Source organism: Bubalus kerabau, chromosome 1, assembly GCF_029407905.1.
Source record: "Bubalus kerabau isolate K-KA32 ecotype Philippines breed swamp buffalo chromosome 1, PCC_UOA_SB_1v2, whole genome shotgun sequence".
NCBI classification, from domain to species: Eukaryota; Metazoa; Chordata; class Mammalia; order Artiodactyla; family Bovidae; genus Bubalus; species Bubalus kerabau.
The window spans coordinates 130994314-131016848 of record NC_073624.1 but is presented as its reverse complement, the minus strand read 5'-3'; the positions used below and the strand labels follow the sequence as shown (position 1 = coordinate 131016848).

Here is a 22535-nt window from a genome sequence, read left to right as displayed (position 1 = left end):
CAAGCAAAGGATCTATAACATTTCTCCTGCCTGCCTGCCTGCCTCTCAAATGAGTTCTACTTAAACCCCTGTTGTCTTCAGCCTAAGGAAAAAGGAGAGAGTTTTAGAATTGAGAATAGGGAGCAAGGATTCAATAGCACGCTGGTCTTTTTCATTGTGTTTTGAGTGTATGTTTCCTGTATGTCCAAAAGGACTGGAGAAGGAAAAAAAAGTGGGGAGGGGACAGGGAATCAGATGGGAAAGATTGTCTGATTTTGGATCTGTAAAGTAAAATTTCTATCCTTCTACTCAGGACTCTGCCCCAGTTTCCTGTCTCTAACCTCCGAGTCTGACCCATTTCTGGCTATTTTTGTTTGTTTCCTTGAAAATGCTCCCTGTGCGATTAGAGTTGACTCTTTGCCAACTTTGTTCTTATCCTCCCTGCCATCTGAGTCCAAAAGTGCAGCCCTTCCCACCTCACTCCCAGCAATTATGGGTGAGTTCAGAGTCAAAGAACGGCAGGGTTTCATTGGTGATGTGACAAAGGGTTGACTTCTTTTCTCTCCATGAGGCACAAAGACAAGCAGCTGCTACCTGCATGCAGAGCTTTGCACCCACAGCATCACCTTGGGTCTAATTTTCCTCGCCAAGTGAGCAGGCTCCTGTGGGGACAACAGTTCCGTCTCCAGCATCCCTGGGGGCACATGGATGCTGGAACACTCACCCCAGGCACTTATCTCCAATTACAGCCTGAGTCAGCAGGGGAACCGGGAAGTGGACTCCAGGTCCATCGTGGTATGGAAAGTTGGGTGTATTTACTTTTCTCTTAAAGCAAACTTTGATTTACTCTTTAATAAGTTACCACGAAGGATATGGTGCTGGAGAAATTTGACTTGGCACCTAAATCTAAGTCATATATTGATAAAGGAGGAGAGGGAACTAGGAGTCTTTTGCTTTTTTCTGGCTTTATCATTAACCCAAAGTTTGGAAATCTATTTGCTTTTAGAAGCGTCAGTTTCCAAGTTTTCAAGAAGGTGTTAATTCTCTACTGATGAGGGATTTTGGCATCTTTAGCTGAAAGGTGTGATAACCGGGTGATCGGTGGTGCTGTGGAAACCCTAGAGGGGCTGTGTGACCAAATGAAGACTGACCTTGACTACAGGTTGAATTCTTGACCCTGTCACTTCCAGTTCCACTGGGGAAAATCGATTCATTTCTTTGGCCTCAATCGCGTCATCTGTAAAATGGGGGTAGGGGGAAATCCTATCTCCCTCCAAAGGGATTCAAAAAAGAGATGTGAAGGGCCACGTGGGAGACTAGAAGGTGGTGTTTCACTTAGTCTACAAGATGTCAGGGTTAGAGGTCTTTAGTCACTTTATTGGGTGGGAGAAAACGTCTGTTTTCTCTTTCCAGAAGTTTCTGCAGGAAGTCACCTGTAGAAGGTAAAAAACGTGATTGCACCCTCCATGCTTTTCCTACTTGTTTCTACCTGAGTGGATGGAGCTACCCTGCAGAGCAGTGATGCTCTCGCCTCACCGATAGGGGATGCAGACCCTGAGAGTAGCCAGGGTGAAGGTTTCCTATTTTTGCTGACAGTGCTTCCTCATTAAATGCAGCCATCTGCAAAAAAGGAAAGAAGAAGAAGAAGAAAAAAAACTCTCAAGAAGGGAAAGGCGGCACCAAGACCCCTTCTCAGGTGTCTCTGGTGATCTCTGGGGAGGAATTTTTTGTTTGTCCAAAGGGCCTGGCATAACTTCTTTTCTGGAGTTCTCTCTCCCCATGGCTCCAAGAGTGGAGAATTAGCAGCTTTTGTAACAAAAGCAGGGCTTCCCAGATGGTGCTAGTGGTAAAGAATCTGCCTGCCCATGCAGGAGGCACAAGAGACGTGGGTTCGATTCCTGGGTCGGGACGATCCCCTGGTGGAGGAAATGGCAATCCGTACTCCAGTATTCTTGCCTGGAGAATTCCACGGATGGAGGAGCATGACGGGCTACAGTCCATGGGGTCACAAAGAGTCGGACACGACTGAAGCGACTTAGCGTGTATACATGTGATAAAAGCATCAGCAGAGAAAGGGAGAAGGGTGTCATTCAGGAGATGAGAGTGCTGGGTGGGCAGACCTCAAGTGTGGTCATGAGGGGTGTGCTGTCTCTAGAGTTTTCTGCTTTAAAATTTTTTGATTGCTGGGTACCAGTCTTTCTACACAAACTTAGTGATAAAATCCTCCCTTCCTCGGGCAGCTGCTGCTGCTCTGTGCGCCCTGGGTGAGCACGTAGAAAGTAGACAATGTAACCAGAACTCAAAGGAACCTGAGATGTTTCTTTCCCCTAAAACGGGCTGGAGGAGCCAACTGCTCAGGCAACGCTGGGCATCCAAAGAGTAATGAAAGAGAGGGAGAGAGAGGCGACTCTAGCTCAGAAAGACGGGTCCAGCTGGTTCTCCTCTCTCCCTGACAGGTCCAGAGTTAGGGCCTGGGAGTGGAGCCCACGATGGGGCTGTGCTGGGCTGGGGGAGTGGGCATGGGGGAACACTTTAGAGAATCTGGTAATGGGCTTGCCAGCAAAGCAGATGGCCCTGGAGGGTGAGGGTGTGACAAAGAATGGCAGCGTTCCAGCATGTAGAGACCCCCTCCTTCCGCCCCCACCTGGAAGCAGGTACTTCTGCCCGGCTGTGCTTCTGCCCTGTCTGGTGGAAATAGCTCTAAAGACTCCTGCTTACACTCAGCAGGTGGGCTCATTGAACCACCATAACCACCTGGTGAAGTGCATGTAATCATGTCCTTTTTAAAGATGAGGAAACTGAGGTTCAGAAAGGGACAGGAACCTGAATCTGCCTCCTGCTCCCAAAGGCTGAGAGCAATCGTTTCTTCCCAGGGCCTTGTGTCCCACGGAAGCCCTTTCGGGGGGAAATACACAGCGCTCCCCTTAAGCTCAGTGGGCCAAACTTACTGCAATGCCACAAAATGAAAAGGCATCACCTCTGAGAGTCCTTGATGGGCACAGCGCCAAACAAACAGGCAGCCCCACTTGAGCATGAGCTGTTTCCAGGGTGATTGGTTTTCCATCAATGGCAGATCTGTGATTTTTAGAGACCAGTTTGCTTTGAAGGTGGCCCTGGGGCACATGTTCTCTGTGGGATCCTGGAATCCTTGCTCGCTCAGAGGCAGCCTGCTTGCGGGGGCCCACGGGTTGAAGTGCTTCCTTGGGCTTTTTTGGTCCAGAGGATTTAAAAGAGCCTTTCACCTCCACCCCAAAGCTCAAAGTTGGCTCCTCTCTGCCCACCGACCTCTCAAGCAAAGAGGAAACCTCAGAATATGGGATACAAAGGGACTTCTCTGGTGTTCCCATGGTTAAGACTTCGCCTGCCGATGCCGGGGTTGCGGGTTCAATCCCCGGCTGTGGCGCTAAGACCCCATCTGCCTTGAGGCCAAAAAACCAAAACGTAAAAACAGAAGCAATATTGTAACAAATTCAGTGAAGACTTTTAAAAAATGGTCCGTATTAAAAAATCTTAAAAAAAAAAAAAAAGAAATGGGGAAAAAATCTTAAGCAGAGTCCAGCTAATGTGACATAACCTGATGTAATGCAAGACCCCTTGTCAAGACTCATCATGGCCCAAATCTACCAGGTCCCTTGAGCCACAGGCACCCGAGGGGCCACCCTGTTCTTGGGATCCCGGGCAGCAGTGGGCCAGTCTGAAGGATGGGTCAGCTGGAGGCTTCAACCAGAGCTCGGGGCTGGGCCAAGAGGAAGAGACCAAGAGCCCACATGCCCTAGGCCTCAAGGGATTCAGGTGCTGGTGGAGGTCTGCCTTCCTGCCCTGCCTCCCTCAGGATTTGAACTCTTCCGAATCGGAGAGAGAGAAATCTGGAATTAGAGGAGGAAGATCTGGCCTGTCCAGGTTATTTATGTGTCCATGGATCCGCCTTTGTTCTACAGAGCGGTGAGCATGAAAGGCTGGCGGGGTGGGAAGCAGTGTCCATCAGTAACTTGCACAGGAAATTGGAAATTGGAAACCTGAGGGTCTACCCCCACCCTACCTCTGACTCATGCTTAAACAAACCCAACACCCGCCCTGACCTTTGCTCCCTGCATCTGGGGCAGCCGGACCTGCCAGCAGCTCACTCTCCCCATCAGTGGAGAGCCCTTGAACGCCCAGCCTCTGGGCCACTTCCTGTGGGAGAGAATCCTTTAGGCCCAAAGCAATGCCATACATGCAGCCTATGGTTTTTTTTTTTTTGTCTTCCACAAAGTGAATTCTTAAATTTTTTTTCTCTTTAAATTTTCATCCATTATATTCATCAACGCAGAGAGATGGAACATTTGGCAAAATTATTTTAAGTAGCACTTCAACCTGTGATCATAATTTTAAATCAAGGAATTTGCTGAGCAGCTGTGGGAAGAACAAAGGCCCAGGCAGTGATTTAGGGGCTGGGGGAGGGGAGGCTGCATGGCTGGTGCAGAAGCAGTTGTGGGGGCAGTTTGTTCGCCTACCCAGGGGGAGTCAGCCTTCTTAGCCCCGCCGTCTGTCTCTGTGGGGCGACGCTGTGGTTTCCATCTGCTGAACTCACCACACGTGGCACTTAGAACTGTGTCCACGGAGCGGAGGATTGAGATTCAGCTTCAAATGGTGGCTGAGAACTTCGGCTCAGGAGTGGGACAGGCCTGGCCTTGAATCTTGGCTCTGCCCCTCACCAGCCTCAGTTGAGTCCTCTGTAAAATGGGGATTATCACAGTAATCATGTCTTAGAATCGAGAGCAATTACTAGCACGTGTTAAGTTTGTTTGGCCAGGTTTCTAGCACACAGTACATCTTCAAAATGCTCTTATTTTTGCCAGTTGGCAGAAATGGACCATTTACATGTTTTGCCTTTACAACTGATTCATTCAACAAACATCTAATGAGCACCTATTATGTTCCAGGAGCAGGGCTGGGTGAGGCAGGGCTACAAACATGTAAAGCATAGAAACTCCTGCTATTCGATGAATAGAAATGTTCCTTTGAGTAAAATAACGACTCCCAAGAATATTTAATTAATTTATAAACCGCTTTTCTTAGCAGAGGGTCTATTACAAATGATTTGAAAACGTAAAAAATTTTAAACAAGGGAACTGTCTTATTTCTAATTAATTTTGAATTCAATGTTTTTCAATAAAACTATTACCTAAATTAACTTAATTTCTTAAAATAAGCCGTGCTTCAGATCTGAGAACTTCAATCAGCTGATTTGCAGATAATCAGACCTATTGGCAAAAATTTGGTTGGTCTAAGTGCCTTTAAGACGCGTGACATGTGGATACTCAGAAAAAAAATATCATTTGTCATAAGGACATCATTATCCAGTTCTGTTAAATTATAGTTGGAAGAATGAGAAGTGAGCTAGTCCAATCTCTCATCCTTGTAGCAGAGTTTCTGATAGATAATAGCTGGGCTTCTGCTCCAACTCTGCTAGGATCAGAAAGCTCACTACAAAAGGTAGGTACCTGTGGGGTTGAATAACTCTAAATAATCAAGGTGCGCTAATTAATGGAGATACATCAAAGTGAATTTGCATAGAGCACATGGAAATCGCCAATGGCCTTGTTGTTTTTCCTTTTATCTTACCCTCTATCTCTGTAGTTTGGTCTTGCTTTGACTGCCTGTCCATCTTTCCCCTTTTATGCTGAGCCTGTTCTCTGCCCAGAGGGGAAGAGCAATGGCCCCGGTCACTGTTGGGTGGCCAAGCATCCCAGGCCTTGGAGAGCCAGCCTTCAGTTCCTGGGCTCCTCGCCCTGTTCTCTGGGGTGGCTCAACCAGGTCCTGCTTTCTTGGAAAACAACAGTGAACTTTGTTCAGTCAAAGCCATATTTCCCAAATTCTGATATTTGCTTGCTGGCCCTCCTCCCTCCAGCTGTTCCCAACTGCTGACCACTTCTTATGCGCCCTGCTAGCTGCTTCCTATGTTCCAGCACTTCTTGGAAGCCAGCCACCAGGGCTGAGGCAGATGCAGCGCGCGGCTATCGCCTGTGGCCTTGGCTTGTGGTCGGAATCCACCGCTGGGTCATTGGGAAAGAGCTGGTGTGCGCCTCCCTTGGAAACCAGTGGGCTTAAGCCAGGATGAACAAAGCAGCTTCACAAAAACCTATGGTTGCTTTATTTTATTTTTTTCCCCATTTCTGGTTGCTTGTAGAATTGTTAGTGTTTGTTTTTTTTTGTTTTTTTTTTTTTTTAAAGGCAAGTCGAGAGAAAGTAAAAAGAGAAAAGTGATAAAAGGCAAAGGTTTATTTTTGGAGCGCTCGCAGTCCAAAACCGTCTCTCTCACTTCTTCTAACTCAGCTCTTTGTTCTCCTGGGGGCTTTGAGTCTCTGATCTCTCTGGAGTGAGTGCAGAGGCCCTTCTGGCATCCTGGATCTTGGTGTGAACCCTTTCAATGAGGTCCGCCCTTGATTTCCTGTCCCTCTTTTGTTCTGTTTTCTGGCATTCTTAGTCACCAAGTCTGCCACCGGCTGATGGGTGGCTACCGAACCATGCTGGAGAAAGCCACGCCCCTGCGGTGACTGGTCCCCGAACTCTGAGTGCTTCACCCAGAGGCCTTAAACCCCAAGGCCCTCATCTGGAAGAGAAAATGGGTTTTGTTTGACCTGAACAATATTTACAATAGTTTGATTTCATTATCAACAATGAAGACACAGGGGATTATAAGAAAATCCAGATATTTTGCTATTCTTGAAAAGTTGGTGAACTGGCAGGCCTGGATCTTTGCTGACTCTGGCACTGAGAGGCGGTGGCTCCCCTGACATGTGGCACATATGCTCTACTTTGTCACCATCTCTGCAACAACAGTGAGGATCTTTCTGGACACACATACTGAGTATGAGACGCTCATGATCAGTGGGCTTTTCTCTGCCTCCTCCCCGCCAATGTACCTCATTCTTGGAGGACCCGCCTGATTCTTCCAGGCCTTGGAATCTTCCTGATCACTCCCTCCCTCTTCCCTCCATCCTTTCTTTCTCTCTCTTTCAACACTTTAAAAATTATAAAATAGAACATGCCTTTGAAAGAGTGTTCAAATCCAAGATCAATAGATCAATGATTTATTATAGTCAACATCAGTGTCCTTACCAGGCAAGACAACAAATATAACCATGCCATACTCTGGAAGCTCTAAGCACTCCCTCATTTTTTTTGTTTTTTAAGATTTTTTGGGATGTTGACTTTTTTTAAGGTTTTCATTGAAGTTGTTACAATATTGCTGTTTTATGTTTTGGTTTTATGGCCTTGAGGTATGTGGGATCTTAGCTGCCAGGAGGATCAAACCTTGCCTCTTACATTGGAAAGCAAAGTCTTAACCACTGGACCACCAGGTAAGTCCCTCCCCACTGCCTCTTCTTGCCTCCCCCTCTCCCTCCCTGCTACAGGTAACATCTATTCTGACTTTCATGGTAAAACATCCTTGATTTTTTCTTTATTGTTTTACCATCAAAATACGATGCAGTCCAAAAAAAAAAAAAGTTTTGTTTTGCCTGTTTTTACAACTTCATATAAACATAACTACAGAGTATGAAGTCTATTACACATGATGCCCTTCATTCAGTATACTTGTGAAATTCAACTGTGTTGTTGTGTTCAGCTTTAGCCTGTACGTTTCATCACTGGATAGTATTACATTTTATAAATGTGACATGATATGCTTATCTGTGCAAATAGTGCTGCTGGGATCCTTCTTGTGTTTGTACACTGGTGCATGAGTGCATGCACTTCTGAGGGCTTTACCTCCAGACCTGGGGTTTTCTTTGTGGAAAGGTTTTAAATTAGGGATGCAATTTCCATGAAATTAAGACACTGGCTCCTTGGATGAAAAGCAATGACAAACCTAGACCGTGTATTAAAAAGCAGAGACATCACTTTGCTGGCAAATGTCCGTCTAGTCAAAGCTATGGTTTTTCCGGTAGTCATGTACAGATGTGAAAGTTGGACCATAAAGAAGGCTGAGATCCAAATAATCGATGCTTTCAAATTGTGGTGCTGGAGAAGACTCTTGAGAGTTCCTTGGACAGCAAGGAGATCAAACCAGTCAATCCTAAAGGAAATCAACCCTGAATATTCATTGGAAGGACTCATGCTGAAGCTCCAATTTTTTGGCCACGTAATGCAAAGAGCTGACTCATTGAAAAAGACCCTAATGCTGGGAAAGATTGCGGGCAGGAAGAGAAGGGGACGACAGAGGATGAAATGGTTGGATGGTATTACCGACTCAATGGACATGAGTTTGAGCAAACTCCAGGAGATAGTGAAGGATGGGGAAGCCTGGCGTGCTGCAGTCCATGGGGTCACAAAGAGTCAGACACGACTGAGTGACTGAACAACAGCAATCTAACTGAGTGGGCCCTGGATTCCATTCCTGATCCACTAGCCACAGGATGTAGTGAAAAGCACTACTTGGCCTCTCAGCCTCTTTCCTGCTTGATCTGGAGCTGAAGAACAGTCCAGAGGAAGAGCAGCTTCAGATTCCAGCTGCAGGTTTCCTCTGCCCTCATTTCCCCCAGTTCCTGGCTTGCTAATTCTTCACTGTGATGAAGACTATCCGATGCCTCTAGAAAGATGATTTTTATATTTGTGTAACTAGTATGTTTGTCCTCTATGGGAAGATTGGGAGAAAATTGCCTGGTCTGCCATGGTCCTCCACCTTTAATTTCTCTTCATTGTCAGACTTTTTTTTTTTTCACATCTTCTCAAAAGCAAGCCCTTACTTGTGTGATCTTTCTCTCTGTACATGTCTAGAATGATAAAGCATCTTCACTCGCTCCCTTCATATTAGGCCTTTCCCTACAAACATGGTCAACTGATCTCTACGCAAACAAACAAAACTGTGAAAAACCTGAACTGTGGTTCTTTCTAATCACCAGCCTATGTAGTACTATTTGGGTGACAATTATTGCTAGAACAGTTCATCAACTCCTTTTTTCTCCTGTAATAACATCGACAATTTGCTCATGGTTAGTGTTCCCATTTTTTTCCCCTTTTGGTAGAATGGTCTTTTCTTTTCTTCTTAAATTTATTATTATTTTTTTCCATGTTGCACAGCATGTAAGATCTTAATTCCCCAACCAGGGATTAAACTGGTCCCCTGTGCATTGGGAGTGTAGAGTCTTAGCCACTGGACCACCAGTGAAGTTCCTAATTTAATTTTTTCTTGGAGTATGGTTGATTTACAATGCTGTACCAATCTCTGCTGTAGAGTGAAAAGACTCAGTTATACACATATAGACACTTTTAAAAAATATTCTTTTCCATTATGGTTTATCACAGGATATTGAATATAGTTCCCTGGGCTATACACTAGGACCTTGGTGTTTATCTGTCCTATATATAATAGTTTACATGTATTCCCATATTGACTGATGGCTTGATTTAATGTCACAAGTCTGCTAAGATGGGTGAAATAGTCATGGGCCTTTAGAACCATCATACCCTGTCTATTTTTGCTCTCACAGTGTAGGGAAATTTAAGTAATTATCTACTGGCTTTTATGGTAGAACTGGCTTTGGCTGGAAAGGTCCCCAAATCCCATTACTTCTTTTTATTTTTGCTCAATTTATCCCGATAATTGCTTCAACTCTTGACTTCTCTAGATCTTTGTTGAATCACCTGTTGGGTTCAGGCAGTCATCTGTTCCTACTCTCCTACTCTTATTTCTCTCTTTGACCTTCTCTTTTCCTCCTTGGCCTTATAGATGGGGAAGGCTGGCTGTAATTGTCCTGGAAAACCAGCCCTCAACTGGGAAGTGGCCCTTTTCTGAGAGTGCCTCAGGTCCAATACACGTGTCTTCCAGGATGGACATGTCAAGCACTGGTCTGCCTCTTGGCCTATCAGATACAGTTGAATATATGTGGCTGAAGCTCCTTCAAGTTGGTTATTTATCTTCTGCTTTCAGTTGAGTGTGGCTGTGTGGTCAGAAATGGGCTCCCCTGTGTCCTAGTCCCCTTGGCTGGTGGTACCTTTTCTCCTTCCCCACTCTTCTCCAGTAGGTAAGTTCTTCAGGGAAAGAATAATCAGAGATGAAGTGACGTATGGACACGCACAGTGGAATTCCCATCGAATAATGAGAAACATCTGAGAACAAAGTTTTCTGGTCATGAGCAGTGTAGTAGGCTGCCTATTAGTCCAGAAGATATAGTCTTGAATCTCTGTAAATGTAGCCTGTAAATGTTACTTCCTTCGGAAAAAAGGACTTTGCAGGTGTGATTAAGTTAAGCATCGTCAGATGGAGAGGTTATTCCGGATTATAGCAGTGACTTCTGAATGCTATCACAGTTGTTCTTATAAAACAAGGGCAGAAGGAAATTTCTCTCTCTCTCTCTCACTCACACACACACCATACACACTCTCAAAGGCGTTGTCAAACTGGAAGCAAAGATTGGAGTGATGTGCGTGTATGTGCGCTCAGTCGCTTCCGACTCTTGCGACCCCATGGACTTATCCCAGCAAGAATACTGAAGTGGATTGCCATTTCCTCCTCTGGGGTTGAGTGATAAGTCAAAGAATGCCCACATCCATTGGAAGCTGGAAAAGGCAAAGAATGAATTCTATTCTAGAATCCACAGGGAGTATAATCCTATTGACATCTTGATTTTGGTCCACTGATATTGCTATTGGACCTCTGGACTCCAGAACTGTAAGAGAATAAATTTAATCGTTTGAAGCTACCCAAGTGTGTGGCAATGTGTTACAACAGCCACAGGAACCTAATGCCACCTGTAATCACTATGGCAGAGGTTAATCACTGTAAGATCATTTCTAAGCTGGAAGCCCCCAACCATCAAACCCACATCTGGAGTACTTCAAATGCCATGTCATACTTAGTCAACAAACATGTACTGAGCAATGTTTTGATCAGTGTTCAGCGGCAGAGCATGGATGTTATTCTAGTAGTTTAAGTCCAAAGAAATTTATTACAAGCCATTAAATGGCTAGGAGAAGAGGTGCGAGAACAAGTTCTAGGCTAAGCTTCCCAGGATGAGTCCATTTAAAGATGCTGCTCCTGCCACCACCAGGAAGCTGGCTGATCACCTGCAAAGCTTGCCTACAGCTGCTACATCATCTGTGCTCCCAAAATGAATGCCCTGTGTCACACTTCTCTCCCCAGTGGACCCAGTTCCAAATTTTAGTCTTGCATGACTGCCTGTGCCTTAAGGAATTTAAACTACATCCAGAACTGTAGCTGCAAGGGAGTCTGGGAAATGTGGTTTGTAGCTTTCCAGGTTTTGCTTTATAGGAAGACATTTCTATGGTGATTAAATTTGCAATCCTGATGCCATGGATATTGAGTGAACCAATCTATGGTTTTTTTCTTTGTTAAAATTAATTTTATTGTGTCTAGAATATATTTTTTTGGCCACCTGATGTGAAAAACTGATTCATTTGAAAAGACCCTGATGCTGGGAAAGATTGAGGACAGGAGAAGAGGGCAACAGAGGATGAGATGGTTGGATGGCATCACCAACTCAATGGACATGAGTTTCAGCAAATTTTGGGAGACAGTGAAAGACAGGGAAACCTGATGTGCTGCAGTCCATGGGGTTGCAAAGAATTGGACATGACTTGGCAACTAAACAACAATATTAAAATTTTTTTTTTATTTTACTGGAGCATAGCTGATTAATAATGTTGTGACAGTTTCAGGTGCAGAGCAGAAAGACTCAACCATAAATATACATGCATCCATTTCCCCCCCAACCCCCCTCCCATCCAGGCTGCTACATAACACTGAGCAGAGTTCCCTTTGCTGTACAGCAGGTCCTTATTGGTTATCCATTTTAGAGATAGCAATGTGTACATGACCATCCCAAACTCCCTGACTGTCCCTTCCCCAGGCAACCATAAGTTTGTTTTCTAAGTCTGAGTCTTTTTTTGTTTTGTAAGTAAGTTTGTTTATATCATTTCTTTTTACATTCCACATATATGGGATGTCATATTGGAATATTTTCTTTAAAGAAGTTAATGTAAACCCATGTTTGCCATTTTACGTCACCCCATCAATTTAAATTCCATGAACCTTTAATGCTTTTTTTTTTAAAAAAAATTGAAGTATATAGTTGATTTACAATGTTGTGTTGGTTGAGATATACATCAAAGTAATTCAGTTACATATATATATTCTTGTATTTTATATATATACACCTTCAATTATATATGTTCTTTTCTCTTTATATATTTCCATATATGTGTTCTTTTCCAGATTTAGTTCAGTCACTCAGTCGTGTCCGACTCTTTGCAACCCCATGAACTGCAGCACGGCAGGCCTCCCTGTCCATCACCAACTCCCAGAGTCCACCCAAACCCATGTCCATTGTGTCGGTGATATCATCCAACCATCTCATCCTCTGTCATCCCCTTCTCTTCCTGTCATCAATCTTTCCCAGCATCAGGGTCTTTTCAAATGAGTCAGCTGTTTGCAACAGGTGGCCAAAGTATTGGAATTTCAGCTTCAACATCAGTCTTTCCAATGAACACCCAGGACTGATCTCCTTTAGGATGGACTGGTTGGATCTCCTCACAGTCCAAGGGACTCGCAAGAGTCTTCTCCAACACCACAGTTCAAAAGCATCAATTGTTCAGCACTCAGCTTTCTTTATGGTCCAGCTCTCACATCCATACATGACTACTGGAAAAACCATAGCTTTGACTAGACAGACCTTTGTTGGCAAAGTAATGTCTCTGCTTTTTAATATGCTGTCTAGGTTGGTCATAACTTTCCTTCCAAGGAGCAAGTGTCTTTTAATTTCATGGCTGCAATCACCATCTGCAGTGATTTTGGATCCCAGAAAAATAAAGTTAGCCACTATTTCCACTGTTTCCCCATCTATTTGCCATGAAGTGATGGGACTGGATGCTATGATCTTAGTTTTCTGAATGTTGAGCTTTAAGCCAACTTTTCACTCTCCTCTTTCACTTTCTGCCATAAGGGTGGTGTCATCTGCATATCTGAGGTTACTGTTATTTCTCCCGGCAATCTTGATTCCAGCTTGTGCTTCCTCCAGCCCAGCGTTTCTCATGATGTACTCTGCATAGAAGTTAAATAAGCATGGTGACAATATACAGCCTTGACGTACTCCTTTTGCTATTTGGAACCAGTCTGTTGTTTCGTGTCCAGTTCTAACTGTTGCTTCCTGACCTGTATACAGGTTTCTCAAGAGGCAGGTCAGGTGGTCTGGTATTCCCATCTCTTTCAGAATTTTCCACAGTTTATTGTGATCCATGCAGTCAAAGGCTTTGGCATAGTCAATAAAGCAAGAATAGATGTTTTTCTGGAACTTTCTTGCTTTTTTTGATGATCCAATGGATGTTGGCAATTTGATCTCTGGTTCCTCTGCCTTTTCTAAAACCAGCTTGAACATCTGGAAGTTCACAGTTCACATATTGCTGAAGCCTGGCTTGGAGAATTTTGAGCATTACTTTACTAGCGTGTGAGATGAGTGCAATTGTGTGGTAGTTTGATGATTCTTTGGCATTACCTTTCGTTGGGATTGGAATGAAAACTGACCTTTTCCAGTCCTGTGGCCACTGCTGAGTTTTCCAAATTTGCTGGCATATTGAATGCAGCAGTTTCACAGCATCATCTTTCAGGATTTGGAATAGCTCCACTGGAATTCCATCACCTCCACTAGCTTTGTTCGTAGTGATGCTTCCTAAGGCCCACCTGACTTCACATTCCAGGATGTCCAGCTCTAGGTGAGTGGGAGTGATCATACCTTCATGATTATCTTGGTCATGAAGATCTTTTTTGTACAGTTCTTTTGTGTATTCTTGCCACCTCTTCTTAATATTTTCTGCTTCTGTTAGGTCCATACCATTTCTGTCCTTTATCGAGCCCATCTTTGCATGAAATGTTCCCCTGGTATCTCTAATTTTCTTGAAAAGATCTCTAGTTTTTCCCATTCTATTGTTTTCCTCTATTTCTTTGCACTGATCACTGAGGAAGGCTTTCTTATCTCTCCTTGCTATTCTTTGGAACTCTGCATTCAAATTCTTTCCATATTCTTTTTTGTATTCTTTTCCCTAATAGTTTATTACAAAATATTGAGTATAGTTCCTTGTGTTATACAGCAAGTAGTTGTTGGTTATCTATCTTATATATAGTAGTGTGTTTGTTAATCCCAAACTCCCCATTTATCCCTCCCTGCCCTTTCTCTGAATCCATGGTTTCTAATTCAAGCAACTGCTATGTGCTAAGCACTGCTTAAGCAAATAGGACAGAGTTGTTGCACTCAGGAAGTTAATTTTCTCATTATTATAGATAGCAAGTTCATTAGGAGACCCAATAATTTCACATACAGGTATGTGCTATATAGAAGATTAAGTAGAGTAATGAGGTAATGGCTGGGGTGGAGTGTTGGAGGCTTTAATTAGAATGGTCAGAAAGGGTCCATTGGTGTGGCATTTTTGTTAAGTTTTGGATGATAAAGAGGCAGCCATGCAAAAGCCTGGGAATAGTGTTTCAAGAGGAGGGAACAGGATGTGCAAAGGCTTGGAGAGAGGAATCCCTTGGCAGCTTCAAGGGAGGAAAAAAAGGCACTTGTGGCTGGACTGGGGTGGATGGAAGAAGAAAAGAGGGAAAACGGGTTATAAACTGGGCAAGCATGAGGTGTTGAAGACCTTACAGGAGTCTGGATTTTATTTTGGTTATAACAGGAAGTCACTGGAAAGCTTTAAGCAGGAAAGTTGTAGTAAGTTGAAGAGTACCCTCAAAAACTCATGTCTGCTGGCACTTCCCTGGCAGTCCAGTAATTAAGACTCTGTGCTTCCAATGCAGGGGTGAAAGTTTGATCCTTGGTCAGGGAACTAAGATCCCACATGCCATGCTGGGCAGCCAAAAAAAAAGTTCATGTCTGCTAGGAACCTCAGAATGTGACCTTCTTTGAGAATTGAGTCTTTGCAGATATAACCAAGGGAAGGATTAAGATGAACTCATCTTGGATTAGGGTAGGCCCTAAATCCAATGAGAGTATCTGTATGGGAGACAGAAACAGGGTGACTCAGAGCAAAGACAATGGAAAGATGGAGGCAGAGACTGGAGTGATGTATCTACGAGCCAAGAACTCAAAGGACTGCTGGTAAGCACTGGAAGCTAGGGGAGAGACATGGCACATGGAGGACATGGGACAGCTTCTCCCTCAGAGTCTTTAGAAGGAACCAACCCTGCCAATATCTTAATTTTGGACTTCTGGTTTTCTCAGCTATGAGAGAATACATTTCTGTCATTCTGAGCCATCTGGTTTATGGTAATTTTTTCATGGCAGCTATAGCAAACTAATAGAGGAGTAGTGTGCTCTAATTACTGCTGTGAAAGATCACTCTGGCAGCTGACTGTCTGGGTGTTTCAGTGGTCCAGGTCAAAGATGATGTAGCTTGGTCTAGGGTAGTGTCTGGGTAGATGGTGAGAAGCTTTCAGTTTCAGAATATTTTAGAGAACTCCTATGGGCTTTGCTCTTTGATTGGCTGTTGGGGGATGGCTGGGAGACAAAAAAGAAGAGTTAATGTGACGCTTAGGTTCATGCAGAGACATCACTTGGCCAACAAAGTTCTGTCTAGTCAAGGCTATGATTTTTCCAGTGGTCATGTATGGATGTGAGAGTTGGACTGTGAAGAAAGCTGAGTGCCGAAGAATTGATGCTTTTGAACTGTGGTGTTGGAGAAGACTCTTCAGAGTCCCTTGCACTGCAAGGAGATCCAATCAGTCCATTCTGAAGGAGATCAGCCCTGGGATTTCTTTGGAAGGAATGATGCTAAAGCTGAAACTCCAGTACTTTGGCCACCTCATGCGAAGAGTTGACTCATTGGAAAAGACTCTGATGCTGGGAGGGATTGGGGGCAGGAGGAGAAGGGGACGACAGAGGATGAGATGGCTGGATGGCATCACGGACTCGATGGACGTGAGTTTGAGTGAACTCCGGGAGATGGTGATGGACAGGGAGGCCTGGCGTGCTGCGATTCATGGGGTCGTAAAGAGTCGGACACGACTGAGTGACTGAACTGAACTGAACTTAGGTTCATGGCCCATACAACCAGCATGGTTTGTTTTTATTTTTAAAATTCATTTATTTTATTTTATTTCGTTTTTTGACTGAACTAGACCTTCATTGCTGTGCATGGGCTTTCTCTAGTTGCAGCGAGTGGGAGCTACTCTCTCGTGCAGCATGGGCTCTAGAGCATGGGCCCCGTAGTTGTGGCACATTGGCTTACTTGCCCTGAGGCGCATGTGGGATCTTAGTTCTTTGACCAGGGATCGAACCTGTGTACCCTGAATAGGCAGGTGGATTCTTAACCACTGGATTACCAGGGAAGTCCAGAATAGTTTATTGAGATGAGAAAGTTTGGGGATCTGAGTTAGGATCGAGACTTGGTCATGCTAAGCTTGGATGACTATTTGAAACCTAAGTGTTGATGCTGAACTAGGCGATTTACCAGACGAGGGTGTTAGGGAGAAATGGGCACAGGGATAAAATAAAAAAAATCATCAAAGTATAGATGATATTTAAAGTGTTGAGACTAGGTAGAAGAGAGAAGAGCAGGTTGGGATATTCAAAGACTATATAGAGATTGGGCAGAGACAAAGGAACCTGAGAAGTGTGAGGAGTGTGTAGGAGAAACATTAGATGTAGGTGGGATTGTAGAAGTCATCTGAAAAAGTGCTTCTAGGAGGGAGTTCTTGACCATGAATGCTGTAGAGGGTTTGGGAAAGAGGAAGACAGCATTGAGCAAGCCCATGGTGTGATGGGCGTCTCTGGTGCCCTACTTTAGGAAGGAGGTGGAGATGAGAGCTTGACCTGGGCAGTTGGAAGAGAGAAGCAGGGGTGCAGGAGGTCGAGGAGGTGGTAATGGTGAGTCTATACAACTCTTCAGAGAAGTTAGCCTTCTGAAAGGAAGGATGGAAGTGGTTGGGTACTGGTGGGGGAGGTGGAATCAGGGAGACTGGGAGTAATGGCAGGAGAAGTGTGCGTGAGGAGATGGGGAAGATTCAGAGGATGCATGGTGGTGTTGGCCATTGATGGTTAGGGACATTCTCTCTGCTGGGTTTCAGAAGGTAAGGCAGAGTGTGTGTACAGGGCCAACAGGGCTGTGCCAGCTGGTGCAGAGAGCTGATGGTTGCTAGAAGGGGTGGTGGAAATTGAGCTCAGAACCCAGTGATGACTGCTGGAGCCTCTGCCATCAGGACTCTTGTGGGAAGTCACCCCTGTCTCAAGGGTGGTTTGTTTAATTCACATCAGCAATGTCCGGATGGCAGGAGCCCAGGTCTCTGTGTCAAATAATTAAACAAAAGGTATCTCTTTTCCCTTGAGGATCTAGAACCACTGCTTTCCTTTCTTCCCATCACCCCTTCTCCCCCACCCAGGGAATTCTGCAGGGGCAGAGTTTCTCTGTCCCAAGAGTCTGATTATACTCCCTGTCTCGAGAATAATCTTGCTCCTCCTTTTCAAAATAAAGCTAATGAATCTATTTCTTTTTTTATTCTCTTTGTCTGAGACCATGGGACCTTCACTCTGTCCCCCCCCTTTTTTTAACTAGAGTTCTCTCTGACATCCATTCTCTTTTTTCTTGTCCCAGCCTTCTTTTGGGGCTCCTCTCATGGAATTGGAACTTAAATTTTTCCCTAAAAAAAGGGAAAAGCCTTCATACACTAAACCTTAGCTAACTAATAATATAGTTTGACTGGTTGTCCTTTTATCTGCTAGGGCAGTTTTTTCAGTCTTCTGTAGACCACTAGTCCTGGGAAATATTCTGCTCCTCCAAGAATTTCTTGGTTAAACCAACTTTGGACATCTTGCATATTAAAGGTTCAGAGAAATCCTGCAGTTAAAAATTTACATAATTCTGCTTTATCCAACATTTCTCAAACATATTTGGCATGTGTTCTGCGGAACACATATTGAGAAACTTCTACCTATACAGCCATCATGTACAGGAAAAGACAGTTGTCCCTGCCTAACATCTGGATCCAATGAAACCTTTAAAAAATATTTTTCAGTCATTGTACAAATAATCTGTAGAAGTAAGAGCAGAAAACAACTCTATTAGATATTTGGACACTAGAATTGAACACAAAAAGTCCACATCTTTCTTCCATATTTTCCTGATTTTTGAATGTAATACCCTTTGAACGCAGCTCATTGCCCCTCAGCTGCTGCGCATCATTGTGGAACATGGTCCTGTAAATACTGACTCAGACTTCAAAGACATCTCTAGGAAGTTCTAGCTTCTCATTGTTTCTGCATCTTCTTGCACTTGCATCATCAAAATATGAGAAAAAAAAATTGGGACCTTTGATAGCACATGCTTTTGAAGAAGAGATGATGGCCATCTTCTTTGCCTCATAACTGCACAGACTTTTCATTTTTAGATTTATAAACAGATTAAGATGATCAGTCTAACAAGTCTCTCTATTTCCTTCCCATCACCTCTGTATATACATCTGCTCTAAACATTTGCTCATTCAAGTAAATTCCCAGTGCCTCGACATCATAAAAGATGAAAGAGCACTTCCAAACATCCTTTTAGCAATGCAATGGTCCAGGTTTCTGTGACAAAACAGTGCATGATGAAGTCTTTCTGGTTTGAATAGCTGATTGAATGAGAACGCCATATTTCCTTCTTGTCCATAAGAATATGTAATTCACCCATCAAATTTTGAGTTTGAGAAAATCCATCAAGGATATTATTATCTGAAGACTTGTTGTCTGAGGTTTCATGCATATGATCAGTTTCATCATTGTCATTAGCGCACACAGAACTGCCGCCTCTGTCTGCATCTTTTGATTCATCTAAGAATTGTGAAACACTGGCCTTTAGTTTTTTCTCTATGCCATTATAAATAGAAAGTAAAAAAAATGCTCAGTTTTCAAGTGTGTTCAACGTAAGCTCCAGACATGATGTGTCTACTCTTCTTTTATAATTCTTAAGATGATGCCATGCTTTTGGCAATGCAATAGGAAAAGCAAGAATGATGCAAGTGTGATGATTTATCCCACAATTGCATTATCCTCTTAATCTAGGTCATTCCATCATTTTTCTTCTACTCCTTTTTTCCCCACATTGTTCAGAATAATTATGACTAATGATGAAGGAGCAGATGTGTTTCAAGATATGAGAAAAATAAGCAACGTAAGATCTGCAAAAGGAACTTAGGTGTATAAAAGGGTCTTAGGGATGGTATGATCATCCTTTTCTCTACTTGTGGTGAGTGGTGACTGCTCTCTACTTATAGTCCTTGGGCTTCTCATTGCAGTGACTTCTCTTGTTGCAGAGCATGGGCTCTAGTGTGTGTGGGCTTCCACAGTTGCAGAATGTGGGCTCAACAGTTGTGGCACACAGGTTTAGTTGCTCCGGGGCACATGGAATCTTCCAGGACCAAGGATCGAATCCATGTCCCCTGCATTGGCAGGCAGATTCTTAATTGCTGGATCACTAGGGAAGTCCAAGAATTAATCTTAATCTTTTAAGAAAAATAGTAATTACTTCTTTTTTCCCTTTGGAAAACCCCTAATAAAGAATAGTAACATCAATCCTTACCAAAAAAATAGAACTGTTCAAAAAACAAAATACCTCCAAAATTAAAATTGAATCTAACACAGAGGAGCCAGGTTGGGCACCAGCCTGTCCAGGATGCTTGGGGAGGGGGAAGCTGAAGCCGTACCCCCAGCCCCCAGGAAGAACCGGCTGATCAGGCTATGAGGTCACATGTGCCACAGCCTGGCTGGCAAGACCCTGGCTGGGAGTCACCAACTGGGGCTCTGAGGGGCTGTGGGGAGCCCACACCCAGCACCAGAATACAGAGCCTCTCAAAGATTTAGAACACCTTGGGTCTCAAGCTTTTATTTTCCACACCCCATCAGGGAAAGAAAGAGTGAGAGGAAGCCAACAGTTAGGAGACTTTGTGTTGTTGTGTGTGGCTGTTGGGGCAGCGGTCCCTAGAAAGGACTGGTTTGTCCCATTAAGATTTCTCTCTCCTGTCCCTGTTGGACACAGGAAGTCAGGGACTGAAGAAATAATATCACACCCTCCTCACTCTTCAAAGCTCAGTCCTAGTTCTAGCCTTGAAGTCACCCAGACTCTCCAACTCCTAGCAACACAGCTGCCCGCCCCCCTAAGCCCCTGGAAAGCACACAGCCCCTCTTCCTCTGCCTTCCATATCAAACAGTGACTGACTGACCACAGCCAGTGACCAAGGCGACCCTCCATCAGGCACGGTCGGTGCTCTCTGTGTGTCCTCAGGCCCTGGCACAGTCCCTGGGCCCGGGTAGGGCCTGTGCGTGGATATGGAGGGCACGTATGTGGCTGTGCTCTTGCACACAGGGTGTGGGGCTGTGTGGTCTGTGCACACGTTGGGTCACTGTCTTGCCCCAAGGAGCTGACTTATCACTTGAGGAGATATAGCCCCATGAAAGAAAAATTCGTAGTACAGTAAATGACATTTGGAGAGATGAACCCTTCTCTTCTTATTCCTCCCAAACCCATCTGGGGGTTTCTGAAAGATCCCATTGCCTCCTGGCTGGCATCTTCACTGGGTGGGTGAGGGGAGAGGGCAGAAGGGACACCTAGGAGGGAATATTCCCAGCTTTATTTCCCAAGTGTCTAAGCTATATTCTTGTGGATTTTCTTCGGCCTACTGTTAACCCACAGTTTCCTTTTGGGTAGATAAATAACGATTCTCTGTCACCACCCAACATTCCCTGCCCCACTCCCTGACACCCGTGCTCCCTGAACGTCTTCCAGTTCTTTTTTTTTTAAATTTATATATTTATTTTAATTGGAGGCTAATGACTTTACAATATTGTAGTGGTTTTTGCCATACATTGACATGAATCAGCCCCGGGTGTACATGTGTCTCCCCATCCTGAACCCCCCTCCCACCTCCCTCCCCACCCCATCCCTCAGGTTGTTCCAGTGCATTGGCTTTGAGTGCCCTGTTTCATGCATTGAACTTGGACTGGTGATCTATTTCACATATGGTAATATATATTCCCTGCTCCAAAAATCCATTTAATATATGTGAAGGCCACCCTATGGGATTCTAAGAGAAACCTCCTAGTTCTTAATACAGCTTGACTTTTGAAAATCAAAAGCACTTTGGTTTTCAGAGTCTTGTTTCAGCCAAAGGGGGACAACTAAGAACCTTGAGAACTGGAGAACTAAGAACTTGAACTTGAAATGGACAGTGTCAGGAAAGCCATCCTGCCCCTGAGTTGGGGAGGGGCCAGCAGGCCACCACCCAGGGGTGGGGAAGGTCAGCTCTGGTGGTCCTAGGGCCCACCACTCATCATAGACTTGACAGATGTGCTGTGTCTACTGTGACCGTGATCTAAAGGTAGCATTTCAAGGAAGGAAAATTTTTTGTGAATTTGAAAATGAGCTGGTGGAGGGAAGAACAGGAAACAGTAATGTCTTAATGCCTTACAATACTACCCCAATGTCCTCATTGAAGTGTGAGGCACACTAGCAGTGAGAACCATGGGGGTTCAGGGAGAGGAGACAGCGTGGTTGGAGACTGGGAGGATTACACAGGGTGATGCACTGGAACTGGGGTTTGAAGAGGAACCAAGGGACTTCCCTGCTGGTCCAGTGGCTAAGACTCTGCGCTCCCAGCACAGGGGGCCCCAGTTCAATCCTTGGTCAGGGAACTAGATCCTACATGACACAACTAAAAGATTCTGATACTGCCACTAAGACCTGGCACAGCCAAATAAACAACTATTTAAACAAACAAATCTGAAAGAAAGAGGAGCCCAGTAGGCAGATGAGAGGGAGAGGAACGTCTAGGTGAGGTTATGACGTAGACAAAAGGGTGAGGGGAGAGATGCTCCCAGAGCAAGTGAGGATGCTCAGGCTTTGGTGTTGGGAGGATGCAAGAGAAGCTTGGGAAGGTGGTTTGGGGTGGGGAGGGTGGGGCTGGGGAGGCCCTGAAGGCCAGGCTAGAGACAAGGTCACTGGAGTGGGTGGTGCAGGAGGGCAGCCTTCAGACAGGAGGCCCTTCTGGGATGAACCTCGGTCAACACAAGGCCTCGCATAGTGGAGCAGGAAGATCCGACCTCAGGGACTCTCTGAGGTAGGGTGGGGAAGGAGTCTAGGGCTGTGGGAGAGGCTAAGCTGACTGTGGCAGGAATGAGGAGGCCGGAGGGGAGCCGTCAGCCGGGCTGATCCCCAGTGGGCAGCCGGTATCAGGCCTTTGGAGGACAGCTGAGTGGTCAGCACATGTCCAAGGGGCACCTGCACAGAGGTGGCCCTGCCCTGGGGCGAGGCTGGGGGAGGAGGGGACCTCAGCAGGAGACCAGAGCCGTCTGGGAAAGCCCACAGTGGGCGGTCACCTCACACGCACACAGGGCATTTTTCAGATTTGAAGTGGTCGGTATGCACGACTCGGAGCTTGTGGAAGGGGCTGCTGATTTCTCATTGTTCTGTGATGTTGGTTTCAGTTTTGCAATGAGTGTTCACAAAAAAAGAAAAAAGAAAGAAAACCTTGCACAGTGAACAACCCCGGGGGCCTAATCTCTCTTTCAGGGTTGCCGATTGACCTTGAACTCAGT

General features: G+C 44.8%; 1 long non-coding RNA gene across 2 annotated transcripts in view; it reads left to right on the top strand.

Annotated features, from left to right (window-relative positions):
• Window positions 1–2270: 2270 nt before the first annotated feature.
• Window positions 2271–22535, top strand: part of LOC129657864 (uncharacterized) — a 46487-nt gene continuing 26222 nt past the window's right edge. The window contains exons 1-2 of one of the 2 annotated variants that reach the window (XR_008717137.1): window positions 2271–3921; window positions 7242–7322. This is a non-coding gene — a long non-coding RNA (uncharacterized LOC129657864). The remainder of the gene's footprint in view (window positions 3922–7241; window positions 7323–22535) is intronic. The other variant, XR_008717139.1, reaches the window with a different exon arrangement.